The sequence below is a fragment of the Syngnathus typhle genome, linkage group LG6, assembly GCF_033458585.1.
Source record: "Syngnathus typhle isolate RoL2023-S1 ecotype Sweden linkage group LG6, RoL_Styp_1.0, whole genome shotgun sequence".
NCBI classification, from domain to species: domain Eukaryota; kingdom Metazoa; phylum Chordata; class Actinopteri; order Syngnathiformes; family Syngnathidae; genus Syngnathus; species Syngnathus typhle.
The window spans coordinates 16432900-16439584 of NC_083743.1; the positions used below are offsets into that span (position 1 = coordinate 16432900).

General features: G+C 44.6%; 1 long non-coding RNA gene across 4 annotated transcripts; it reads right to left on the reverse strand.

Moving 5' to 3' along the window:
• Nucleotides 1-3185: 3185 nt before the first annotated feature.
• LOC133155245 (uncharacterized) lies at nt 3186-6096 on the reverse strand. 4 transcript variants are annotated; one of them, XR_009714638.1, is made up of 4 exons: nt 5856-5982; nt 5442-5586; nt 5121-5275; nt 3186-4443 (listed from the first exon to the last, which is right to left on the reverse strand). It is a non-coding gene; the product is annotated as an uncharacterized LOC133155245 (long non-coding RNA). The 4 variants fall into 4 exon arrangements; XR_009714641.1 differs by having other exon boundaries at nt 5121-5246; nt 5442-5977; XR_009714639.1 differs by having other exon boundaries at nt 5442-5975.
• Nucleotides 6097-6685: the final 589 nt, after the last annotated feature.

A 6685-nucleotide genomic window follows, 5' to 3' on the forward strand; every position in this document is an offset into this window, starting at 1 on the left:
ATTACACTTTATTCTAGTACTGCCAAAAAAAAAGCCTGTTCCCCAGGGTCACACGCGCCCCCCCAGGAATAGCACCGCGCCCCCCAAGGGGGGCGCGCCCCACTATTTGAGAAGCACTGGTTTAATGGATAAAGTGAGAAAGGGGTAGGAATTTAAAAAGCTATGCTTCCTCCTACTCCTTTTCGAGCATTCTCTATTGATTTATTTACTTATGTATTATTTAATTTATTTCTGTTTGTTGGTTTATTTTTTGTTTGTTTGTTGTATGGACTTATATGTGGCACTTTAAAGTGTTATTTGTTTTGGATGTTCGAAATAAAGATATCAAAGTCCCTCCTCCATCTAACGCTCACTGGCGCTGCCGATTGGTCTTCACGAGTAACTGACAGACAGCATTGCTGCTATGCCATTGCCAGCCGACACACGTGATGGCGACATTGTTTTAATTTTGTATTTGTTGGCTTGTAGTTGATGGTGTTATAATACCGAATGTGTTTGTGTTTGAATAAAACGTTGAAAAAGAAAAAAAACAACGTTATGCCGACATCTGTTATTTTGGGGGACACCAACTCGTATAACAACGTAAAACTCATATACATATTGTCATATAAAGCAGTTAACCAAATGTTTGATTTTTATGTTATGATTGGCGAATATAAAAACAAGGAATAAAACACCAGACACGTTATAACATAAATGTTTATTAAAATAATAATAAAAGCACTTCTCTAACCAGCAATCTAATGTGAAACTGCAGTCGATATATTGGAAAACAACATTTAGGCATATATATGCATACACGTTATTTAAAACCCACTATAAGCAAATCATAAATCTACATTCTGGCTTTTAGAATCTTAGGATCTTTTACGTTTAGATCAGGGGTGTCCAAACTTTTTGCAAGGAGGGCCAGATTTAGTAACGTGAAGGGGCCCGGGGGCCAAAAAATTTTTTCACTTCTCTTCCTGGGTGCTAATCGGACGTCAAACGCTGCGTGTTCGCTTCTCTTCCCTGGGGGGGGGGGGGTAATGGGACGTCAAACGCTTTGTGTGGCGGGCTCCATCTAGTGTGGAAACTGAGAAGTGCAACAGAGTTGAGCTCAAGCTTCTTGTGCGGGCCATATTCAATTATGTTTTCAGAATTTGCTGCGGGCCAATAAAAACTGGCTGTAGTTTGGACACCCCTAATTTAGATACTTATATCTGTACAATTCTCCGTCTTAGTTTATATAGACATAACTGCTAAATCAGAACAGGAATACAACACACAACTGTATGAACACACACATAGGCACACACACAGGGGGGTGACGCCCCCCACACAGGTACCAAATGGTCACGTGACAAGTTCCCTCCTTTCCGGGCAGTATAAAAGAAGATGACCTGGAGAAGGAAGCTGTTGTTTCATCTGCTCCCGTGCCTCGTGCATTGGCCGCAATTAAACAACCCAAGATCTTGCCAATAAAGAACCAACTCTTTACTCCACATCCTTGTTGTTCCTGGCTCAACATCGGACATCCCGCACAACACGCAACACTTCCTAGAAGGAAGAAGAGTAAACAGTCTGTGGTTGAGATGATAGGAGTCTTTGATGATGCACTTTACTTTAAACATGTCAAAGTCTGCTTTATTGTCAACGTCTTCACATCCCGATGCACTTTACTTTAAACATGTCAAAGTCTGCTTTATTGTCAACGTCTTCACATCCCGAGACACACAAAGAGATCGAAATTACGTTTTCTCTATCCCACGGTGACAAGACATATCACACGATAGACATACAAGTAGACGACGCAATATAAAAAACAAGAGGGCACAAACAATAAATAAGAGTAATAAATAATAAACTAGCATTTTGCAATTTCTGGAGAAATTGCGTGTGAAGGCAAAATGTATGAATAACTTCTTCGGGGAATGCTGCAGAACGATGTTGAAACGTGTTGAATTACTTGAGAAATGTAGAAAATGTCGAGGATTTGTGGTGAATTTCAAAATAAAAGATGTGAAGTTTTATATAAATAATAAATAAACAGATAACACTACAAATAAGAGCCAGTGTGCATACAGACAGTAAAAGTACAGGACGCTACGCAGAACGGGGAATAGAGTTCAGGATCCTAACAGCCTGGAGTATGAAGCTGTTTGAGAGTCTGGTGGTGCGGGGGCGCAGGCTTCTGTACCTCTTCCCAGAGGGCAGAAGCTCGAACAAAGAGTGAGCGGGGTGACTCACATCACTCACAATCGTGGTCGCCTTGCGGGTGAGATGGGAGGTGTAAACGTCCTTCAAGGAGGGAGCGAAGCACCAATAATCTTACCAGCCGTGTTCACTATGCGCTGCAGGGCCTTCAAGTTGTAGTCAGTGCAGCCGCCACCCCAAACAGCAATACAGCTGGAGAGGACGCTCTCAATGGTGCCGCGGTAAAATGTAGTCATGACGGCCGGAGGAGCGCTCGCTCGCCTGAGTTTCTGCAGGAAGTACAGGCGGCGCTGGGCTTTCTTTGCCAGTGATGCGGTGTTGGTGGACCAGGAGAGATCCTCACTGATGTCCACCCCCAGGAACTTGGGGCTGCTCACTCTCTCCACCACAGCACCGTCGATGGTCAGCGGCAGGTGTTGGGTGTGACCCTTCCGGAAGTCCACAACAATCTCCTTGGTCTTGTCGACGTTCAGCAGGAGGTTGTTGTCCCTGCACCACGTGGTCAGAAGGTCAACCTCCAGCCTGTATTGAGTCTCGTCTCCCTTGGTGATGAGACCCACCAGAGTCGTGTCGTCAGCAAACTTCACTATACGGTTGTCGCTGTAGGTTGCAGTGCAGTCATGCGTCAGGAAGGCGAAGAGCAGCGAACTGAGCACACAGCCTTGGGGGGCCCCCGTGCTCAGCGTGATGCTGGCGGAGATTTTGTCGCCAACACGTACTACCTGTGGCCTCTGACAGAGGAAGTCCAGTAGCCAGTTGCAGAGGTAGGTACTGAGGCCCAGCGTGTCAAGTTTGCTGATGAGGCGTTGTGGCACAATGGTGCTGAAGGCAGAACTGAAGTAATATGACACATGATTACTGTATTTTATTTTACTGGACTGGCTGTAAAATTTGCCCTGGTTTTTCTCTTACACCGTGTTCCAAATTATTATGCAAATGATATTTATCTCAGATTTTCCTAAATAGTCGATGCAAATGAGTCAGCATAATTTTCAAGTCATCAACCATTAGTTTAATGAATTCGAATGTTATTGAACAAACCTCCCAATGATAACAGAATTTTTCAAAAATAAAAAACTTAAAATGCACTGTTCCAAATTATTACGCACAACAGAGTTTTATAACATTTTATAGGTTATGAACTGAAATGCTCATCTTTAGAATTTACAGCATTAGGAGGTCATATTTACTGAAATCAAAAGCTATTTCAATCAAAAACATCTTAACAGGTCAAGTTACATTTTAACATAGGACCCTTTATTTGATAGCAGCTTCACAATTCTTGCATCCATTGACCTTGTGAGTTTTTGGAGAGTTTCTGCTTGAATTTCTTTGCAGGATGTCAGAATAGCCTCCCAGAGCTGCTGTTTGGATGTGAACTGCCTCCCACCCTCATAGATCTTTTGCTTGAGGATGCTCCAAAGGTTCTCAATAGGGTTGAGGTCAGGGGAGGATGGGAGCCACACCATGAGTTTCTCTCCTTTTATGCCCATAGCAGCCAATGATGCAGAGGTATTCCTTGCAGCATGAGATGGTGCATTGTCATGCATGAAGATGATTTTGCTACGGAAAGCACGGTTCTTCTTTTTGTACCATGGAAGAAAGTGGTCAGTCAGAAACTCCACATACTTTACAGATGTCATTTTCACACCTTCAGGGACCCTAAAGGGGCCAACCAGCTCTCTCCCCATGATTCCGGCCCAAAACATGACTCCGCCACCTCCTTGCTGACGTCGCAGCCTTGTTGGGACATGGTGGCCGTCCACCAACCATCCATGACTCCATCCATCTGGACCATCCAAGGTTGCACGGCACTCATCAGTGAACAAGACTGTTTGGAAATTAGTCTTCATGTATTCCTGGGCCCACTGCAGCCGTTTCTGCTTGTGAGCGTTGTTTAGGGGTGGCCGAATATGTAGAGGGTTTACGCATAACTGCAAGACTCTGGAGGATCCTACACCTTGATGTTCGTGGGACTCCAGAGGCACCAGCAGCTTCAAATATCTGTTTGCTACTCTGTAATGGCATTTTAGCAGCTGCTCTCTTAATCCGATGTTTTTGTCTGGCAGAAACCTTCCTCGTGCCTTTATCTGCACGAACCCGTGTGTGCTCTGAATCAGCCACAAATCTCTTTACAGGGGTGTCCAGGTCAATCTTTGATCTTGCAAGATTACGATAGACCCCTCAGGCTAGGCTAGGTTAGATTAGGCCTAGAAGATACCTGTAGTGTCGTCCATGGTTGAGCATCTGGAGAAACAGAAAAACAACCAATACATTTTGGAGCATTGCTACTACAATATATAAAGTTAGTCATCACATTATCTCTCTATCTAACCGCCCCCCCCCCTATTGTTTCCCTTTCAAATGTAGAAGACGCAGAGGCACACGTAACAGAGAGAAAAATTACGAAGACAAGAGCACAGGGAACATACAGTATCAAAGAGGATTCAAGCACTTCTGTGAAACACCTACCTTGTACAGACGTGTGTGTGTTTGGACTGAACTGAACACTGTTAATTACAAATGGTAATGTTGTTATTGTGTTACCAATATAAATGTTCTCTACCACTATAATCCTCTATTTGGTCTTGTTTAATGGTATTCCACTACCCACAAAATGCTCGTGTAACACCCAACAAGGATGTGAAACAACTATTATTAGCATTGGGTTAGGGTTGTTTGAGTAAGGTTTATGTTAGATTACGATCTGAGAAAGACGGTAAGGCAAAACCAGGAGTTACTGTAGCTACTCTCTGTAACGTCAATTAGCCATGTGCAATCTCTGAAGCCAAAATTTAAAAAAATAAACCGCTGATGACTCCTAACATCCCATCAAATTTGAGGGCTTTTCACACTGCACGTTCTTAGTCCTGGGGCTATCCTTAGCCATTGTCAATATGAATTTATATTAAATAAGAACTTACCAAGTGCGAACAAAGTCTATTGTTGTCAATAGTGCGGAGGCAATATTGACTTCCTAGTTCCTCAGTTGGAGGAATGCCATTGGGAGACATCAGGTCACGTGACGTCGTTACGAGTTTTGATTTGTTCTGCAGCAAGGACCCCTTTGCATCAGTGCCTGTTGTGTTTCGCAATCAAACATTGAGCCAAAATTGACTGCATATAAACTGCTGATGACTCCTAACATCCTATCACATTTTTAGGGCTTTTCAGACTGCACGTTCTTAGCCCCGGGGCTATCCTTAGCCATTTTCAATATGAATTTATATTTAATAAGAACTTACCAAGTGCGAACAAAGTCCATAGAGCGGAGGCAATATTTACTTCCTAGTTCCTGAGCTGGAGGAATGCCGTTGGGAGACATCAAGTCACGTGACGTTGTTACGAGTTTTGATTGGTTCTGCAGCAAGGACCCCTTTGCAGCAGTGCCTGTTGCGTTTCGCAATCAAACGTTGATTTTCATAAAACGATGACCAAACAACAGCTCCCAACAATCAGAAATGTGTTAATATAAAGTCCATGTAGGTCATATTAAAATATCACATCCTCCCTACAACCAGATCAATCATTTCACTAACGAAAGCCTCTAGCGAGCTTCGGCCCGCCGCCTAATAACGGCGCATCCCTTCATGCAAATAAAGTTAGCCGTTAGCTTGGAGAAAACGAGGATAAAAGAACTGGAAATGCAAATCACTCACTCATTGATTCGGTCACTCACAGTTTCGTTCCGTTGGTGAACAGGAAATGCAATTCACGACTCGTTCATGAAGGTCATTTTCTTCGTTGTTTTGTTTTACGGCGAGGTGGCACCAGCTTCAATGGGCATTACCGACACCTACTGGTTGAAGTCATATGAACTGAAAAAAGAGCGAATCACTTTAGGGAGTGATTCGTTCACTGAAAAGAGTCGTTCACTCAAGAGCCAACACTAGTCTGCTGTAAGCGAGCGAGCGGTGCAAGTGAGGATAATGGACTTCGAACGTGCTGCTGTCTCCTGTTGGTCAGGAAGCTGGTGATCCACTGACAGGTGGAGGCAGGCAACACAAGCTGGATGAGCTTCTGTTAGAGGATGTCAGGAGCGATGGTGTTGAACGCCGAGCTGAAGTCCACGAACAGGATCCTGGCGTACGTTCCTGGGGTGTCCAGGTGGTGCAGGATGTAGTGTAGTCCCATGTTGACCGCATCCTCCACTGACCTGTTTGCCCGGTAGGCAAACTGGAGGGGGTCAAGCAGGGGGCCCGTGACCTCCTTCAGGTGGTTCAGCACTAACCTCTCGAAAGATTTCATGACCACAGATGTGCGACGGGTCTATAGTCATTCAAACCTGTGATGGCGGCCTTCTCGGCCACTGGAACGATGGTGGAGCTCTTGAAGCACGAGGGCACCTCACACAGCTCCAGAGAACGATTGAAGATCCGTGCAAAGGTGGGCGCCAGCTGCTCAGGGCGGTTTGGTCCCGGTATCACCGATGCCAGAGTTTGGTCCGCATTTCCGGCAGTAAGTCGGATTCGTTCCCAGTGAGGGTTGG